The following is a 21,776-nucleotide window of genomic DNA, read 5'->3' as shown; positions in this document are numbered from 1 at the left end:
AGTGCAAAACATTGTAATGCGTTTTGCACTCACGTGAGAAAAATCACGCATGTTTGGTACCCAAACCCGAACTTCTTCACAGAAGTTCGGGCTTGGGTTAGGTGTTGTGTAGATTTTATTATTTTCCCTTATAACATGGTTATAAGGGAAAATAATAGCATTCTGAATACAGAATGCATAGTAGGTGATCAATTAAGGGTTAAAAAAAATAATAATAATTAACTCACCTTCTCCTCTTGTTCGCGTAGCTCCCGTCTCTTCTTTACTTCTCAAAAGATGAACTATCGGCTAGGACCTGTGGTGACGTCAGATCACATGCTCCAATCACATGGTACATCACCGTGGTAATGGACCATGTGATTGGAGCATGTGATCTGACGTCACCACAGGTCCTAGCCAATAGTTCATCTTTTGAGAAGTAAAGAAGAGACGGGAGCTACGCGAACAAGAGGAGAAGGTGAGTTAATTTTTATTTCTTTTTTTAACCCTCAATTGATCGCCTACTAAGTATTCTGTATTCAGAATGCTATTATTTTCCCTTATAACCATGTTATAAGGGAAAATAATACAGTTTATAGACTGTCACCTAGCAACCATGCGTGAAAATCGCACTGCATCCTCACTTGCTTGTGGATGCTTGCGATTTTCACGCAACCCCATTCACTTCTATGGGGCCTGCGTTGCGTGAAAAACGCAGAATATAGAACATGCTGCGATTTTCACGCAACGCATAAGTGATGCGTGAAAATCACCGCTCATCTGAACAGCCCCATAGAAATGAATGGGTCGGTATTCAGTGCGGGTGCAATGCGTTCACCTCACGCATCGCATCCGCGCGGAATACTCACCCCGTGTGAAAGGGGCCTTAGACTTTTATCTTTGGGGTCATCTGAAGGCAATCGTCTATGCTGTGAAGATACGAGATGTGCAGCACCTGAAACTACGGATACTGGAAGCCTGTGCTAGCATTTCTCCTGCGGTGTTGCTATCAGTGTGTGAAGAGTGGGAGAAGAGGGTTGCATTGACAATCCAACACAATGGGCAGCACATTGAACACATTTTATAAGTGGTCAGAAACTTGTAAATAACTCATGAAAGAATAAAGTGAAATTCCCAATAAGTTTGATGTGTCACATGACCCTCTTCCTATTGAAAAAACTAAAGTTGGATTCAAAATGGCCAACTTCAAAATGGTCACCACCCATCTTGAAAAGTTTCCCCCCTCACATTTACTAATGTGCCACAAACAGGAAGTTAATATCACCAACCATTCCCATTTTATTAAGGTGTATCCATATAAATGGCCCACCCTGTAGATGATACTGGACAAAACAAGGAGGCCTCCACTACATTTAGAGGAAAGAAGGTTTCTCCACCAACATAGAAGAGGAGTCTTTACTGTAAGAGCAGTGAGACTATGGAGCTCTCTGCCAGAGGAAGGAGTCATGGGGGATTCTCTAGAAGAGTCCAGAAGGGGCCTGGAGGTCTGGAGGGTAATAATATTCCAGCTTCTAGTGACTGGATTACTGGAGATGGGGCCATGATCCAGGGAGGGATCTGAGTGTAGATCTGGAGTCAGGAAGGAATTTCTTTCCCTAAGTGTCTCTCTCCATCCACAGGATTACACCATAGAGAAGAAGACATCGGGGGGGACTCCCATCATCCATGAGTCTGGAGGGTGGAGCAGGACCCCCATCACAGAGCCTCCCCCCCTGATACATGAGCAGAAGATCCTAGAACTCACCCACAAGATGATGGAGCTGCTGACTGGAGAGGTGACACTGCTGGGAATGCTGGGAAATTCTCCAGTAACAGCACTGGAGGGGTCTGGGTGATGATGGTGTCATTGTGTTGTCAGGTTCCTGTAAGGTGTCAGGATGTGGCGGTCTATTTCTCCATGGAGGAGTGGGAGTATGTAGAAGGACACAAGGATCTGTACAAGGAGGCCATGATAGAGGCTCCCCGGCCTCTGACATCACCAGGTAAGAAGAGACGAGGTGAGAAGAGGCCGTGTTAGAGCCTCAGTCCGGTCATGTGCAGTGTGTACACGTGTGTAATGACATGTAATGTAGGAGCTCCACATGTTATTCTCCGGTCACATCACGTTAGAGCCTACATTTCCCATATACATCACACTTCTCCATAGGCTCCATCCTCCTGACAGATATAGTGTCCTCTTGGCCTCCATCGGCCGGTACAGTAGATGACACTATTCTATACAGAGGGTCCTGCAGGAAAACCTGCGCCGTGCCGTATACATGGGGCTTATGGGTGACGTCTGCCCCTGTGTGACTATATAGAATGATAGGACTGTACAGGGGAGACGTCACCTCCTTCTATCAGAGATCTACGTTAGGAAACCCTCCTGATATCTACCTCTGATGGACGGCTCAGACCTGGTGTGAACACATCCTTATTCCAGTAGTTCTCCTCCCTTCATGTCTGGGATCCTCTAGTCACTCCACAAGCAGAGAAGACACAAGGTGCTATGTGTGACTGGAGGAGAAGGTGGGATCACCGGGCTCTTCTCTCTCCTCCTCCAGTCTGTGGTCCTGTCAGAGCGGACATGTGTCTTCTAGCAGTAGATGTACGGCCGGAGTGTTCTAGCTGCGGAGGCTCCACAATATGTCATGGGCTCCGTTTTCTCTTACTCTGAGGATCTGCTCCAGGATACATAGGACTGGGGTGACATGGGGGGTGCAGATGAATCGGGCAGCCTGAGGGGGTGACGGACGTCCATGATCAGCGGCCGATGCCTGAGCTCCACACACACGTCCCTCGCTTTACTGTACTGCTGCATTAGGGTGTGTTCACACATGGCAGGTTTGTTGTAGAGGTTTCCGCTCCTGAAATCCGTCCCATATATGTGAATGTGGATGTTCCTGCAGCAGGGGATGGATACAGCGGTGGAGGCCATCAGACCGGCCGGGGTTATTCCTCTCTGTTATCAGCAGCGGAGCACAGTCTGCTATGGTTATAAATGATCCGACCTCTCCTGTAAGAAGCCGGAGGATGGGAGTCATCTGTGGATAACGGGGACTTAACCTATTAATGACCAATGAGCTACATGAACGTCACTGGTCAGGATGGAATGTGAGGAGCGGGGTCAGGAGTTGTGATACAGAGATGACACCCAACAAAAGATGTTGTGGTCAATAACATCCACTGCAGCTGGGCAGACATGGGGGCTTCCTTTATCCCCTGATCACCCCCTTCCCTGCAACACAATTTTCAGGCGCTGGTCGGTGGTAATGGCATCCTGAGACATAATGAAGGCCCGCCACCTTGTTTCTTCTGTTATACCTGCCTCTGGAGTCAGTATGATTGCAGGTCCAGCTCATAGAAGACTAACGGAAAAAAAATATTTTCAAAATATTAATAAAAGAAAAATAAAAAAATAAATTATTTTCCTATTTATCTTAAATAAATCAACGTAGTCTGTATGGTCGTGTTCAAAAATGTCAGAAAAACTCCTATCTGCCCCAAAATGGTGTGAATCAAACTGACAGCTCACCCCACAGAAAATGAGCCCTCGTCCAGCTCCATCGACGTAAACGTAAACCAGTTATGGAAGTTAGAAAATGACGATATCCATTTTCAGAGGATAAATATGTGACCACTGAGACCCCTCTGATCATGAGAACGAGGGTCCCGTGTTCTCCTTGTGGCTGTAACAGACGTTCTCATAGATATCTCCAGCATTTTCACTGATCGTGACTGGAGCCGCAGACATGTACAACCACCGCTCCATCCATGTGAGGACCCAGGACCCCTGTTCTCATGATGAAGGTGCCAGCGGTGGGATTTCTATGTGGGGTGACTGGATTATCTTGGGGTTTGGTAGAAAGGTGGTGAGGAGCAGAGCATTGTTATGTAGGTCCTGGTCACTAAACCGAGAAGTAAAGGAGCTAAAAGAAGAGTCTGATCTATAGACAGATCTACAGGAGGCCGTGTATTCAGTCACTGTGTGCTTGTGTCTCCACAGATGGATCCAGGAGGAGAAATCCCCCCGAGAGATGTCCCCGTCCTCTGTATTCCCAGGACTGTCCAGAGGAGAAGCTCCCAGAGAACCATCAGGTAGATGGAGCTGAAGTCTCCATAGAATCTGACCAGAAAGGGATTGGACCAAAGATTATTTTAATTTTTTTTTCTTGTTTAGGATAAAAATCTGATGGATATTAAGACTGAGGTTAAAGATGAACCAGAAGAGGAGACGGATCAGCAGTGTAAGGAGGGGGGGGGGGGCGGCTATCATGTATATTTAAGAGTCACCTGGATACTACTCCCATCATCACATGTAATAATCTCTCCTGTTCCTGTGTGTTTCCTACAGATGGACTCATAGAAGGAAATCCCCCCGAGAGATGTCCCCGTCCTCTGTATTCCCAGGACTGTCCAGAGGAGAAGCTCCCAGAGAACCATCAGGTAGATGGAGCTGAGCCCTATACACATCTATATAGGGGGGTCCTGCAGTCATAGAGGGGTCATAGATGGTGGGGGTCTCTTATGTGGATCTGTTAGATTTCCCACCTGTCTGCTGTATTGTCCTGAATTGTTACAGATGACAAATCAGGGGGAAGATCTGACTGATATTAAAGTGGAGGATGAAGAAGAGCAGATGATGGGCGATCCCCCGTGTAAGAGTGAGGTGGAGGAGGACATTCCAGTCCATGTGACCACAGGTATGGAGTAATGAATGGAGGAAGGGAATTGGGAGGTTTCTTCAGGTGAGGCTCCACCCTAGAGCTCTAGTAACCCCTTGGGCCTCTTTCACACAAGCGATACGAATTGTGTCAGGATCTGTTAAGGGGAAAACTGATGGTTTTACAGGCAGGATCAGTCATGTTTTTTCAGCGATTGCATTCAGTGCGTGCGTTTTTTGCCGCCCGGATTGCAGGCTTTTTTTTACAAGAGTGAATTAAAACTGAGGACTAACAATCTGCTGATGCCTTCAGTTTTTCACTCAAGCACCATTCACTTCTTTGGAGCCAGAGCTGTGGGGAGAACGCACAATACAGAACATGCTGCGAGTGCAAACATGATGCATGAAAAACAATGCTCGTGCACAGAACCATGAAATGAGTGGTCAGGATTCAGTCCGGATGCTACGCGTTCGTTACACACATCGCATCTGGACGGAAAGCTCACTTGTGTAAAGTGCCCTTAAGGACGCGGATGATTCAGAGCCCTTTATGTGTAACTTCATGTGGTAAGAACGTTTGATTACTTTCTTAGACTATTTTTTGTGGCACACTGTACTTTAGGTCGGTGGTAAAATCCCATTTCACTGAGCCCTGCTGCATCAGACTTGATCCCGAGCTGCCTGTGTACTTATGGGTCTGAGGCTCAGAATTTTTTAGTTGGGGTTTCGTATGGAGTCATTTGTGTCGGGACGGTGGGCTGAGCTTTCAACTGTGGTTTATGAAAAAGTGCCTGAGGAGAATTCCTGTTCCAACTGTCCACTGTTATTGTTATCTCATGTTTTAATGCGGCAATGATCTATGTTTCTATGGCCTCTGACCTCTTTATCGCGTAGACCAGACCCCTGCACATACGGGTCAAACTCAAAATACTAGAACATCGTGCAAAGCTCACTCATTTCAGTAATTACAATAGAGTATATTCTAGAAAACACAGAGTAAATATTAACATTTCCCCAACATTCCCCCCTTTTCTAAATTTATAATTTGAGTTTTCTGTAAGACCTCGAGGACAGGTTCTCTCTTTGAGTTTTCACCAATCCTTTCATATTTCAGAGTCTCGATCATCATCATGGGATATCTCTAAGTCATCGTATATATCTTCAACTTTAATTTCTTGATACATACAGTACAGACCAAATTTTGGACACACCTTCTCATTCAAAGAGTTTTCTTTATTTTCATGACTATGAAAATTGTAGATTCACACTGAAGGCATCAAAACTATGAATTAACACATGTGGAATTATATACATAACAAACAAGTGTGAAACAATTGAAAATATGTCATATTCTAGGTTCTTCAAAGTAGCCACCTTTTGCTTTGATTACTGCTTTGCACACTCTTGGCATTCTCTTGATGAGCTTCAAGAGGTAGTCCCCTGAAATGGTTTTCACTTCACAGGTGTGCCCTGTCAGGTTTATTAAGTGGGATTTCTTGCCTTATAAATGGGGTTGGGACCATCAGTGGCATTGAGGAGAAGTCAGGTGGATACACAGCTGATAGTCCTACTGAATAGACTGTTAGAATTTGTATTATGGCAAGAAAAAAGCAGCTAAGTAAAGAAAAACGAGTGGCCATCATTACTTTAAGAAATGAAGGTCAGTCAGTCAGCCGAAAAATTGGGAAAACTTTGAAAGTAAGGGCTATTTGACCATGAAGGAGAGTGATGGGGTGCTGCGCCAGATGACCTGGCCTCCACAGTCACCGGACCTGAACCCAATCGAGATGGTTTGGTGTGAGCTGGACCGCAGAGTGAAGGCAAAAGGGCCAACAAGTGCTAAGCATCTCTGGGAACTCCTTCAAGACTGTTGGAAGACCATTTCAGGGGACTACCTCTTGAAGCTCATCAAGAGAATGCCAAGAGTGTGCAAAGCAGTAATCAAAGCAAAAGGTGGCTACATTGAAGAACCTAGAATATGACATATTTTCTGTTGTTTCACACTTGTTTGTTATGTATATAATTCCACATGTGTTAATTCATAGTTTTGATGCCTTCATAGTCATGAAAATAAAGAAAACTCTTTGAATGAGAAGGTGTGTCCAAACTTTTGGTCTGTACTGTAGTTTTAGTGATAGTTGTGTCAATAAGTCTTTGAATCAGTCCTCTTATACAGGGAATACAACAAAGTCCACAAGTCATCAGCACGGCCGCTACTGTTGTCAGAGAGATCAATAACCTGGATATAAGGGTGCTCCACTTCCTGAATCATCCTTCAAGCCAATTCGAAAAAAAAACATCATCTATCCCTGAGTTCTCCACCAATTCCTCAGACAGGGATGTGGGTCCTTTCCATGCTTTGCTAATGCTGCCATCAGGAGCTGTAATATTGGGAATAAAAGTACAACAAAAAGTACCAAACGTTTTACAGACCCCTCCTCTCTCAGCTAGTAACATATCTAGGGCCATCCTGTTCTGCCCTGCCATCAGAGAAGTAGGAACCAGTTGGTCTGCTCTACCCTTTATCGCATCTCTTGTATAATTAACAAGCCTTTGTTGATTATATTAGATATACACTCACCTAAAGAATTATTACGAACACCATACTAATACAGTGTTGGACCCCCTTTTGCCTTCAGAACTGCTTTAATTCTACGTGGCATTGATTCCACAAGGTGCTGATAGCATTCTTTAGAAATGTTGGCCCATATTGATAGGATAGCATCTTGCAGTTGATGGAGATTTGAGGGATGCACATCCAGGGCACGAAGCTCCCGTTCCACCACATCCCAAAGATGCTCTATTGGGTTGAGATCTGGTGACTGTGGGGCCATTTTAGTGCAGTGAACTCATTGTCATGTTCAAGAAACCAATGTGAAATGATTGGAGCTTTGTGACATGGTGCATTATCCTGCTGGAAGTAGCCATCAGAGGATGGATACATGTTCTCATTCTGTTTACCCCAAATTCGGACTCTACCATTTGAATGTCTCAACAGAAATCGAGACTCATCAGACCAGGCAACATTTTTCCAGTCTTCAAAAGTCCAATTTTGGTGAGCTCGTGCAAATTGTAGCCTCTTTTTCCTATTTGTAGTTGAAATGAGTGGTACCCGGTGGGGTCTTCTGCAGTTGTAGCCCATCCGCCTCAAGGTTGTGCGTGTTGTGGCTTCACAAATGCTTTGCTGCATACCTCGGTTGTAACGAGTAGTTATTTCAGTCAACGTTGCTCTTCTATCAGCTTGAATCAGTCGGCCCATTCTCCTCTGACCTCTAGCATCCACAAGGCATTTTTGCCCACAGGACTGCCGCATACTGGATATTTTTCTTTGTAAACCCTAGAAATGGTTGTGCGTGAAAATCCCAGTAACTGAGCAGATTGTGAAATACTCAGACCGGCCCGTCTGGCACCAACAACCATGCCACGCTCAAAATTGCTTAAATCACCTTTCTTTCCAATTCTGACATTCAGTTTGGAGTTCAGGAGATTGTCTTGACCAGGAGCACCCCCCTAAATGCATTGAAGCAACTGCCATGTGATTGGTTGACTAGATAATTGCATTAATGAGAAATAGAACAGGTGTTCCTAATAATTCTTTAGGTGAGTTGTAATTAATCCAGTCAACATTCTTATTTACTGTTACCCAACAAAAGAACACAGATTCAAACCCTGCTCCAATCAGATTTTGGGCATTAAAGTCAGTTGGCACCCCGTGATGTACCCCGATTTCATCAACATATACCTTAGAGTTAAAGAATCCTCTAGGAAGTGGTCGCTTATAGCGGTATATTTGGCTTTCAGGACTTTTCCTTACCTTCTCAAACTCTGTGGCTGAAAATAAATGGAAGGGCATAAGGAGCTGAGCCAAGGTACAGCTTCCCTGCCATTCAGCGGGGAGCCTAGACCTCAGCTTCCTATCTCCACACAGCCACCAAATATCAGTCCTGGCGCTTGTCGGGTTAATAAACCAGCTGGAGGAATAATTCTTATTGTCGAGATCAATCCTTATGGTTCTTTCACAGTATTCTTTAGTAAGGTTCCCTAATTCCCTACCTGGTCCATCTCTCATGAAGCAGGTGTAGTTACCTGGGTAGGCAACCACTAAAGGAGGTGGATACAGTAAAGTGTCTGACATAAACTATCATCTGGATTATGCGAGGCATTATATAAAGACAATATACATTGCAGACCTTGTGGGCTTTCCTTATCTGATAGCCTGAATGGTATAGTACCTAGATGTGGTCTAGCCTTAGCACCAGCTATACAGTCAGTTCTATTATTCCGTATCGCAGTGTATCTCATCCAGGTTAACCATTCATGTTTATCATTGAGAATAGTCACTTCTAACAAATGACCACCCTTTTGTAATCAGACTTTTGTAGCCTAGGAGTATATTAGCAGTTCCCGAACTATCTTGGTGTGAATGGTGTATCCAAGAGGTACGCTCAGCTATTTTTACTGCAGTAGGTGTGGTGAGTAAAACCTGATATGGTCCCTCTTAATGAGGATGATGCCAGTGTTTCCTCTTTATTACTCTGATCAGCATCAAACTTAATGGCTTCACAGTCTCTCTCTCATGTGTAGGGTCATCTTAGGTAGCTGTATGTAGTTCTCCTGCAATCTCTGGATCAGGTTATCTTCTCTTGTGTTGCTCTTCCTGCGTACTCGGGTAGGCTTACCTTGCACATGTAAGGCATACCTATACAAAAATTTTCTCAACTGCATTCTGAAACCTTGGGGCAAACTAGTTCTGTAAAACTATGGCCCTTGAGGTTATGGACCACTGACTGAGACAGGGTGGTCATCATGGAAAACAAACAACAGGGCAGACAGACCTTTGTGTGTATACACCAGAACCCTCCTAGGCTTCCCTACAGAGCTCACGAAACTGCGGCTCCGCCAAATGACTCCAAAGTCAATGCCTACCTCGAGTCCATATGGATGTTCACCTCTTTTCCCTTACTCAGATTACATGCTGCAGTGATTGCCTTCAGCTCCACATCTTTTTTCAAACAACTAGAAGGGAGTGGTTTCTGTATTTTTTTTCATCACCATTTTGGACCTCTCCCCCCTTTTCTAAATCCACTAGCAGCAAGTTGGTTGGATTCATAACATTGCAACCCTTAACTAGATTGGAGGGTAAGAGAAGTAAAACCTCATATTTGGTGAATCTAACTGTCCTGGGTAATGGGGAAGGGGAAAACACCAGATACACACAAAGGAAATAGACAACAGTCTAGGCCTCAAAAGCTAAGGAAGAGGGGTGGTGGCCTCTTAGTAATCCCTAGGCCTTTCCCTAACTCCTGACAGTATGAGCAAATCCTGATGGTGGAAATGCTCATACGCCGTATACCTAGGCGCTGCTGAAACTGACGATCCCTAGGATAGGTAGCAGGAGACGAGACAGCTGGTTCTTTCTCAGATGAAGGAACCTGCATTCTCCCTAAGGCCTAGAACAAAACACAGCAGCGAACAACAAACAGAAAAGTCCACAAGCACTTAGCTTTGGGATGTCTGGAGAAGCAGGAGATCCAAAACAAACAAGCTCTAGCAACTCCAACAGGAAATATCAACCGCATGGTCAGCAGTGTGAGGCGGACCTAAATAGAGCCTCATCACTGATAACGAGCAGAACCTGTGGAGAGGTGAGATTCTGCCAAACAACAACAATGAGGAAAACAGAGAGACCTGTCAGATAGCCTCACGTGCAGCAAGTCTGTCCGATCTCACCTCTGTCACGGGGGGGACCGTGACACTAACCTTGGAAAGGTGTCTGGTCTAGCTACAGACAGGTGTCTGGTTTGGTAAAATTTTAGACATTGCATGGGGCTCTTGCAGCTTTTTAACGAGTTCAGCTGCAGCCACAACTGTTCATACATAAATGGAGATCCAATGATTACAGGGTTCAGAACCACTGAGTATTATCCCAACAGTTTATGGCTGCCTCCATGTTCTTGGTTAAGGACTCCTCTAGCTTGTCCTGCTTGTTCATGACAAAATAATATCAAAGTATTGGAGTCAGGGATGTCTAATGCAAAGGGGTGTGATCAATGTACATGTCATGGTATAAAGGGCATCTATTGACTCTGGAACAATGTTGGTCCAACTTGAGATATGCAACAATGGACCCTTGTACTAGAAGCACAAGATCCAGAGGCAACAGTAGTGGAGTGCATCCGCGCAACTCCCAAGTATGTTGTCTAAGTCCATCCCTCTTGGTTGGGCTTTTGGGACTTTTCTCTACTAATCAGTTTTCCATTTGGCAAGAAAGGGATAAAAATGAGCTCTTAACAAGCTCTGCCTCTGAGGCCACCAGATGTAAGGCAGATATTCTTTAGGTCAATGTTCAACCCGTTATATAGGCCTTAAGACATGAATCAGATATTATAATAAGCCAGCACCTCATTTGCAGACAGCTGTTTTGTATGTGGAAGTCTGTTTTGTCAGAAGAATGTTACTTTAGAAGGTGATGTTAAGTGTATGCACAAATTAGATCCAGAGAATGTAAAGTATGTGGATAAGTAGCGTAAAAAGTTTGAGTTTAAAGGGAAGCTGAGTGTGGTTGGATTCCATATTCCTCACAGTTCCCCACAGTAGTTTGATGATAAAATCCCTGACTTATCACTTGTGATTTAACCAGTCTAGTTTTTAAGATATCCTTGAATCTGTTAGTATCTCTCTACACTATTTTCAAGTAAATATAACTTGCCTTAAATAATGAAAGAAAATCCCTACAATTGTTGGTACTGTTAGAAACACGTATATTCATTATTCAACCTATACACTATAAAAATTAGGTATTTAGATATCAAAGGACTGTATCCGGTATATATTTCATAGTACCCTTTGTCTACAATTTACAAAATCCTCCATCCTTCTAAAGAAATGCTTAGCATTGACCCAAATTTACACTCTAGGCAGGATATTTAAATCAATGTAGTGGGTGGAAGATTTTTCTTTATATTTCTGATGACAAGAAGGCTCAAATGCCAAAAGTCAATATGATTATTAGAACAGTTCCTTCAGTACAGTGGGCATTGACCCACTTAAACTGAGAGAAGCCGGGGTAAGTTATATTCATTAAAAATTGGGATCCAATTTGTCCTCTAATATCTCGCCAAATGTAAAATAAATATGAAATATATCAAACTGATTTGGTAATCCTCTCCAAGTGTATGCGTTATTTGGAGTAAAGAACACCCTGAGGACTCATCACCAGGATTCAACAAGAGTTATATAAAAAAAATGAATAATGCGATTTATTTACAGTCTTCATCAAGGTTGATTACTTACAAAAATTGTTTAGGAAAAGTCTTAGTCTATTGTCCATGCGTGAATATGAATGTCCTTAAAGTATCCTTTCTGAAGAGTAGGAATCTTCTTCTAAGGCTCCATGTGTTTCTTCAATGATCTTCGGCAGCAACCACCACCAATAGAGGGAGTGTAAGAAGACCACCCCCTTGTCTGTCTCTGTCAATCATTTATACCATAGATACAGATGTGTCTTACACACATATGTGCTTCTACATTGTCATATATGGAGACTTCAAATATAGGTCTTGACATCCCTATACAGACCTCCCATCACCCTGTATCACTATAGATGGTGTCAGTGTGTAGTGTAATACATCCTTTATATTAAATATCAATTAATATTATATCACATATTTAACATCCTTAGAAATAATACTATGAACTAAATATCTTCCTCTCTGTCTTCCTATTTCCATCCATCTATTTCCTAATAATGATAAAGGAATTACCTCCTAACAACACAAGGTAGTTACAACCTGATTTCTCCAATAAATTAAGGGTTCATGGAAAACTTGGTCACTCACAGGTTTGACATATATTTGACCTGAAGGTTTCTCAATGAAGGTTATAGAACAAATACACTTTTCACAGCATTCATTACACGATGGTAGACACTTTGACATGGGATGGGTGTCATTATTTGGGAAATGTGCCTGGGTGTTTTTTTTTCGTTTTCTACCTATCGTTTTTGTCTTCAGTCCAAACAATGACCTCAGACCACACCTAATTGAACTCCTTTATCCATTCAGGGTTTTATTCATTTAACCCTCATACATTCACACAAATCATTCAAGGAGTTTCATATGCATACACAAAACATATATTTTATGGCCAAGTGGGATGACTCAAAGAGTCGTGAGTAACAGTGCTCGCTGCACTATGATTCGGGCAAGAATCAAAGCCGCTTTCCAAAACGTTACCCTCCCGGGACTGTAATGTTCACCGCATTCTGGACGACCAGAGCCACTAGTCTAAATACAGTTCTTAGACAGTAATGTCGCTCGCCCGAGATGACCACGACTGGTATTTGTAAGAGACTGTCTTAACTCTTACTTTTGCAACACTTAGACATGCAAAATAGACAACTTACATACAATACAGACAAAATAAAAAATTTACATAAAGATACTTAGACAATAGTTAGTTACATAAACACAGTTACTTGTTGCATACCTACCAGGTACCTATCATCTTTTACATGCGCATGGAGTTATTTATTCCTGTAGCCTTCTCACACAGGCTATGGCTTTTTTCCCCTTGAGAATCTCAAGTGCTCCAGACTCTACTCTACTCAGATCCCTGATTCTCCATACTAGGTTCTTTGAATCCGTCACTCCCCCTCGTCCTTTCGCCTGCTGGCCTCTGTTTAACAGCAATTCAGCTGGAGGTCTTTCTAAATTAGGGAGTCAGGGGACTCCCCACTGTCAACGGTGTTCAGCTGCGAAATGAATCGAGGTTTTAGGAGATATTGGATTCCGGCTCGAAGGGCCAATTTGTTAAAAGAATTTTCTTTGCCAAGGAAGGATCTCGATGTCATCTGAATTTAAGGTTAAAGGAGGTATTTTCTCTTTGTTCTTATATAAGAAGAGACAAACACACTGTATGAAGGGGCAGCAGAACGTCTGAAGTATATTGTTGAAGCTGAGTTTATATAGGCAATCTTGAGGCATAGTGAAACTGGTTTGAACTAGTTTTAACAACATATTCACAGTTTGTAAGGCATTTGGAAAATGTTACAGACATTAAGGATAATTTATCAAAAAAGTGCCTGAGGACAAGAACTATTCCAACTGTCCACTGTTATTCTTATCTTAAGTTTCAAGGCAGCAATGATCTATGTTTCCATGGCCTCTGACCTCTTTATGGCATAGACCATACCCCTTCACATACGGGTGAAACTTGAAATACTCGTGCAAAGTTCACTCATTTCAGTAATTACAATAGAGTATATTCTAGAAAACACAGAGTACATTTTTAAATTTCCCCAACACCCATTTTCTCCAGGGATCCAATATTTTCTAACTGGTCAATTTTGAATTCTCATAAAAGCTAATTTTATACAAAATGTTCTAAGTGAAACGTGTTCAGTTTAAAATAAAAATCTGCATAGACCTCTCTCGAGGACTCCCAGATACAGGGCCGGTGCAAGGATTTTTGCCGCCCTAGGCAAGATAAAAATTGCCGCCCCCCACCCCTTATCAAATGATCTGCCCATATCATGACATCACATATGTTCCACCCCTTTCTCAGCATTTAAATTAAAAGAACTGCTATGTTTCGCTTATAGTTAATCCAGCCTCTTGTAGCCGTCTCCCTGACAGCCGCTAGAGGTGCTTCCTCGATTCTCACTGTGAAAATTACAGTGGGAAGACGCGGAACATAGTTTTGAATGCGTGCGCATGCGCATTTGCAGCTGAGAGGAGGATCGGGGAGAAGAGTTCCCAGTGCCGGCGCTGGAGAAAGGTAAGTGGCTGAAGGGGTTTTAACCCCTTCAGCCCAGTGGGAGGGGGACACGAGGGTGCCCCACTCCTAACAACTATATAGTGCCAGGAAAATGAGTTTGTTTTCCTGGCACTATAGTGTCCTTTACCACCAGTACGGCACAGTGTCTGTTCTCTGCAGGAACAGGCTATGGACACCAGTACCACTACATTAACTTTACTGGTTCTGGGACTAGAGTGTCCTTTTAATGTGAGGTAAATTAGTTTCCAATGTAGTATTAATAACTAAACAATTAAATAATAAACATATTGCATTGTCAACTTACCACCAGGACAATAAGATGATCTGGTCTCTGGCTGCAGTCTGGCTCTTGGTCTGGCTCTGGGGACTCCGGGGACTGGAGACAAACACCAATGTTGCCCTGGGGAAGAAGAAAGCAGCTGCGCTCCAATCCAGGAGCCCACTTCTGTCCCAGAAGGCACTGGGAGGCAGGAAATTGCTGGTGGCTGGCTGCTCGGCTGCTCAGTGGCCTTCCCTTCCTTCTTCGCTCCACCCCCTCTCTGCTCTGCGTGCTCAAGGGTGGGAGGGTTCAGGGGGGTTAAACGTAGAGATCAGTGCGCGGCTGTGCGCCCTTTAGCTACCCAGCCTTCCATCCAAGTCAGCAGAGCTCCGCCTCCACCAGGGCCGGACTGGGTATGAAAACCAGCCTTGGAAAAAATTACATACCAGCCCCATAGCATTGTGTAATTATACCAGCAGTCCAGCACGTCATTTTCTTGTTTACCCGCATGGCATCCGCTCGTGTTAAAGAGCCCTAAGCCCAATGCATGACTACACTCACCCAGTCCTAATAAAATCTGGTCCTACCTCATCCAGGGTGTCATTGGCGTGATGGTCCACTGGATCCAGAACATTAAGCTGCAGTGGTTCTGGGGACTATAGTGTCTCTGTAATGTGAGGTAAATTAGAGATTGCCTCCTTACAACCAGATGAGGATGATGATGGGCTCTAGCTGCAGTCTGGCTCCACTGGTCTTGTGTAGAACAGGCTCTCTGGAGGCTGTTTGTAACTGTGGTCACTCTTATCCCCCCTCCCTTGTCACTCTTTCTCACCCCCCAGCCCCTTGATACTCTCTCCCCCTTCTTGTCACTCATTCCCCCCCTCCCTCCCTTGTCACTCTCTTCTCCCCCCTCCCTCCCTTGTCACTCTCTTCTCCCCCCCTCCCTCCCTTGTCACTCTCTCCCCCTCCCTCCCTTGTCACTCTCTCCCCCCCCTCCCTCCCTTGTCACTCTTATCCCCCCTCCCTTGTCACTCTCTTTCTCCCCCCCCCCCCCCCCCCTTGTCACTCTCTCCCCCTTCTTGTCACTCTCATTCCCCCCCTCCCTTGTCACTCTCATTCCCCCCCCTCCTTTGTCACTCTCATTCCCCCCCCCTCCCTTGTCACTCTCATTCCCCCCCCTCCCTTGTCACTCTCATTCCCGCCCTCCCTTGTCACTCTCATTCCCTCCCTCCCTTGTCAATCTCATTTCCCCCCCTCCCTTGTCACTCTCATTTCCCCCCTCCGCTTTTTTTTTAAACCACACGGTTCCAGCGCCCCCCCTGCTAAATTGCGCCCTAGGCAGCTGCCTAGGTCGCCTTACAGGTGGCGCCGGCCCTGCCCAGATACTATTTAGAAATTTTCATGTTTTACTTCCGCCTTCTAAAAGCCATAACTTTTATCATTTCCAAATGAAGGCTTCTTTTCAGGGGACAAGTTTTGTTTTTAATGGCACCATTTATTTGCCATATTTTATACTGAAAAATTGAGAAATTCTTTGTAGGATGAAATTGAAAACGCCACAGTTTTGGCTTGTTTTTGGGTTTTTATTGCGTTCACTGTATGCCACAAATGACTATGATTAGTTTTTATGTTTTACTGCTTTAAATAGATTAAAAACCTTTGAATAATTGTTTTCTTTGTATTGCCATATTCTGACACCACTAATGTTTTTGTTTCCATCTACACAGCTGTGTGAGAGCTTGTTTTTTGCAGGACGAGCTGTAGTTTTTATTGGGTCCAGTTTAGGAGACATATAACTTTTTAATAACTTTATATTCCATGCTGTTGGGAGAGCTAGGAGAAAAAAACTGTAAATCATCCAGTCTATTTTTTTTTATTACAATGTTCACTACTCATGATGAATATTTTTTTATATTTTAATAGTTCAGACATTTAGACATTTTCAGACGCTGTGATGATAATTATATTTTTTATTGTTTTATATGTAAAATTGGGAAAAGAGGTGATTTGAATTTTTAAATATTGTGGATTTTTTAAATATTTTAAACTTAAATTTTTAGTCCTCTTCGGGGACTTGAACATGCCTTCATTTGATTGCGCATACTTCAGACTGCTTTAGTATAATTTTGCAATCTATGGGATTTCTACTAGTTTCCAATTAAGCCCTGCCGCAGGCTGTCATAGTAAATGATCAGAACACCATGATTTCCACGCAAGGGTCTGATTGGAGGACAGTAAGAACCTCCCTCCCTCTGTCTAACCTCTTAGATACCGTGGTCACTATTAGCTCCGATCACGGTAATTGCAGCCAAGGGTCAGCTGCATTGCAATGCTGGAACCCCCTGTACATAGAGCTAGCTTTTCCAATGACGGCCATAGGTCACACCGACTGCTTTTTTAGCTTTTTCATCTGGAATTCTGGAAAAAAAGTGTGCATTAGCTAAATCATATTGTAATATAATACATACAACATCTTTTACCTTAGCAGTTGATAAATCAAACTCCTTTTTTAACCAAAAGTTAAATCCATAAATCTCCTATTTCCAAAAGTAGGTAAAAACCCTTCTCCTAACCTCCTCCTAACACATAATCTAATTTTAATCCTAACAGAAAATCCCAGTAAGAACTCTGAGAAAAACGTCATGTTATCACTAGATTGTAAAGAAGAAGATGAAGTTATTGGGCATGGCTCTTCAGGAGAAAATCTATCATATAATCCCCCTAATCATGAGGAACCTGCCCCTGACCAATCACAGATTGCTACCACAAGTATTGGGCAGAAATTGGATAAATGGTTTTATTGTGGGGAATGTGGAAAACCGTTTAAACAAAAATCAAGTCTTAATGTCCACAGAAGAATTCACACAGGAGAGAGTCTATTTGCATGCTCAATGTGTTTGAAAATTTTTACCATAAAATCTAGTCTCATAAGACATGAGAGAATTCACACAGGAGAGAAGCCGTTTTCATGTTCAGAATGTGGGAAATGTTTTACACATAAATCATATCTTGTTAAACACAACAAAACACACACAGGAGAGAAGCCATATCCATGTTCAGAATGTGGGAAATGTTTTACACATAAATCAGATCTTGTTAAACATAACAGAAGTCACAAAGGAGAGAGACCATATCCATGTTCAGAATGTGGGAAATGTTTTACAAATAAATCAGATCTTGTTGTACATATGAGAACTCACACAGGCGAGAGACCATATTCATGTCCACAATGTGGTAAATCCTTTATTACGAAAGGCAGGCTTAAAGATCATCAGAGAATTCACACTAAAGAGAAACCATTTTCATGTTCAATATGTGGGAACTGCTTTAAATCTAAATCACATCTTACTAAACATGAGGGAATTCACACAAGGGAAAAGCGATTTGCATGTCCAGAATGTGAAAAATGTTTTATAAGTAAATCAAAACTTGTTGTACATGAGAGAATTCACACAGGAGAGAAGCCTTATTCATGTTCAAAATGTGGGAAATCCTATGCTACGAAAAACAGACTTAAGGTCCATCAGATAATTCACAGTAAAAAGAAACAGTTTTCATGTTCAATATGTGGGAGCTGCTTTAAATGTAAATCAGGTCTTGATAAGCATGAGAAAATTCACATTGCAGAGAAGAGATTTACATGTTCAGTGTGTTTGAAATGTTTTTCAAATAAACTTGGTCTTGTTATACATGAGAGAAGCCACACAGGAGAGAAGCCATTTTCATGTTCAGAATGCTGGAAAGGTTTTACAAATAAATCAGATCTTGTTAAACATCTGAGATATCACACAGGAGAGAAGCCGTATCCATGTTCAGAATGTGGGAAGAGCTTTGTTACGAAAACCAAGCTTAAAGACCATCAGAGAATTCACACAGGGGAGAAGCCATATTCGTGTTCAGTATGTGGGAAATGTTTTACAGATAAAACATATCTTTCTAAACATGAAGACATACACATAGATACATCAAATAGTATTATACACTTACCTTAAGAATTATTAGGAACACCATACTAATACGGTGTTGGACCCCCTTTTGCCTTCAGAATTGCCTTAATTCTACGTGGCATTGATTCAACAAGGTGCTGATAGCATTCTTTAGAAATGTTGGCCCATATTGATAGGATAGCATCTTGCAGTTGATGGAGATTTGAGGGATGCACATCCAGGGCACGAAGCTCCCGTTCCAACACATCGCAAAGATGCTCTATTGGGTTGAAATCTGGTGACTGTGGGGGCCATTTTAGTGCAGTGAACTTATTGTCATGTTCAAGAAACCAATTTGAAATGATTCGAGCTTTGTGACATGGTGCATTATCCTGCTGGAAGTAGCCATCAGAGGATGGATACATGTTCTCATTCTGTTTACGCCAAATCCAAATTCGGACTCTACCATTTGAATGTCTCAACAGAAATCGAGACTCATCAGACCAGGCAACATTTTTCCAGTCTTCAACAGTCCAATTTTGGTGAGCTTGTGCAAATTGTAGCCTCTTTTTCCTATTTGTAATGGAGATGAGTGGTACCCCAGGTCTTCTGCTGTTGTAGCCCATCCGCCTCAAGGTTGTGCGTGTTGTGGCTTCACAAATGCTTTGCTGCATACCTCGGTTGTAACGAGTGGTTATTTCAGTCAACGTTGCTCTTCTATCAGCTTGAATCAGTCGGCCCATTCTCCTCTGACCTCTAGCATCCACAAGGCATTTTTGCCCACAGGCCTGCGCATACTGAATGTTTTTACCTTTTCACACCATTTTGTGCGTAAAAATCCCAGTAACTGAGAAGATTGTGAAATACTCAGACCGGCCCGTCTGGCACCAACAACCATGCCACGCTCAAAATTGCTTAAATCACCTTTCTTTCCCATTCTGACATTCAGTTTGGAGTTCAGGAGATTGTCTTGACCAGGACCACACCCCTAAATGCATTGAAGCAACTGCCATGTGATTGGTTGACTAGATAATTGCATTAATGAGAAATAGAACAGGTGTTCCTAATAATTCTTTAGGTGAGTGTATGTCAAGGAAATCAATCTGTATTGCAGTTATATCCATGTCCATAATGGGGGATATGCATCTGTCAAACACCCAGATCTCCTGGAGGAAAAGTATTGTGGATATGAGGAAGAGAAGAAAAGCCTTGTTTACTGTCAGAGCAGTGAAGATGAATTGTCCCCATGAGCATCGCTTCTTCTTACTGTATTAATACCTCCAGCCACACCATAGGACAATCCAGAAGGACTTTCCATGTAGAGTTTTATGTCACATATACAGTCATGGCCAAAAGTTTTGAGAATGACACAAATATTAGTTTTCACAAAGTTTGCTGCTAAACTGCTTTTAGATCTTTGTTTCAGTTGTTTCTGTGATGTAGTGAAATATAATTACACGCATTTCATACGTTTCAAAGGCTTTTATCGACAATTACATGACATTTATGCAAAGAGTCAGTATTTGCAGTGTTGGCCCTTCTTTTTCAGGACCACTGCAATTCGTCTGGGCATGCTCTCAATCAACTTCTGGGCCAATTCCTGACTGATAGCAACCCATTCTTTCATAATCACTTCTTGGAGTTTGTCAGAATTAGTGGGTTTTTGTTTGTCCACCCGCCTCTTGAGGATTGACCACAAGTTCTCAATGGGATTAAGATCTGGGGAGTTTCCAGGCCATGGACCCAAAATGTCAACGTTTTGGTCCCCGAGCCACTTAGTTATCACTTTTGCCTTATGGCACGGTGCTCCTTTGTGCTGGAAAATGCATTGTTCTTCATCAAACTGTTGTTGGATTGTTGGAAGAAGTTGCTGTTGGAGGGTGTTTTGGTACCATTCTTTATTCATGGCTGTGTTTTTGGGCAAAATTGTGAGTGAGCCCACTCCCTTGGATGAGAAGCAACCCCACACATGAATGGTCTCAGAATGCTTTACTGTTGGCATGACACAGGACTGATGGTAGCGCTCACCTTTTCTTCTCCAGACAAGCCTTTTTCCTGATGCCCCAAACAATCGGAAAGAGGCTTCATCGGAGAATATGACTTTGCCCCAGTCCTCAGCAGTCCATTCACCATACTTTCTGCAGAAGATCAATCTGTCCCTGATGTTTTTTTTGGAGAGAAGTGGCTTCTTTGCTGCCCTTCTTGACACCAGGCCATCTTCCAAAAGTCTTCGCCTCACTATGCGTGCAGATGCGCTCACACCTGCCTTCTGCCATTCCTGAGCAAGCTCTGCACTGGTGGCACTCCGATCCCGCAGCTGAATCCTCTTTAGGAGACGATCCTGGCGCTTGCTGGACTTTCTTGGACGCCCTGAAGCCTTCTTAACAAGAATTGAACCTCTTTCCTTGAAGTTCTTGATGATCTTATAAATTGTTGATTGAGGTGCAATCTTAGTAGCCACAATATCCTTGCCTGTGAATCCATTTTTATGCAACGCAATGATGGCTGCACGCGTTTCTTTGCAGGTCACCATGGTTAACAATGGAAGAACAATGATTTCAAGCATCACCCTCCTTTTAACATGTCAAGTCTGCCATTTTAACCCAATCAGCCTGACATAATGATCTCCAGCCTTGTGCTCGTCAACATTCTCACCTAAGTTAACAAGACGATTACTGAAATGATCTCAGCAGGTCCTTTAATGACAGCAATGAAATGCAGTGGAAATTTTTTTTTGGGATTAAGTTAATTTTCATGGCAAAGAAGGACTATGCAATTCATCTGATCACTCTTCATAACATTCTGGAGTATATGCAAATTGCTATTATAAAAACTTAAGCAGCAACTTTTCCAATTTCCAATATTTATGGAATTCTCAAAGCTTTTGGCCACGACTGTAGACAGGTTGATATTTGATACTTATTAATACAGTATAGAAATACAACGGTGATGGGTATAGTAACAACAACTTACCATAAATGATAATAATTAGTTACACAAAACATTTCCAGATCTATCATGTCCTTCTCTGCCTGGAATACAGGTTTCTTGTGTATAATGGTGGCTTGATGCTGTTTGATTCTTCAATCTATAGCAGGTTGTACCAGAAGTTGTCTCCTACATGTTAATGGGTTCACAACAGTGTAGTCTTGCCCTGAAGTTTTCTCTGGAC

General features: G+C 42.8%; 1 protein-coding gene and 1 long non-coding RNA gene across 2 annotated transcripts in view; both read left to right on the top strand.

The window, feature by feature from the left end:
* LOC120997662 (zinc finger protein 282-like) overlaps nucleotides 1-21,776 on the top strand; it is a 394,601-nt gene that overhangs the window by 180,196 nt on the left and 192,629 nt on the right. The gene's annotated exons all lie outside the window — the stretch shown is intronic.
* Nucleotides 1,764-4,389, top strand: LOC120998434. The gene is made up of 3 exons (XR_005778378.1): nucleotides 1,764-1,775; nucleotides 1,859-1,982; nucleotides 4,334-4,389. It is a non-coding gene; the product is annotated as an uncharacterized LOC120998434 (long non-coding RNA).

This window comes from Bufo bufo, chromosome 4, assembly GCF_905171765.1.
Source record: "Bufo bufo chromosome 4, aBufBuf1.1, whole genome shotgun sequence".
Lineage (NCBI taxonomy): Eukaryota > Metazoa > Chordata > Amphibia > Anura > Bufonidae > Bufo > Bufo bufo.
The sequence above is the reverse complement of the archived record's forward strand: the minus strand, read 5'-3'. Positions and strand labels throughout refer to the sequence as shown.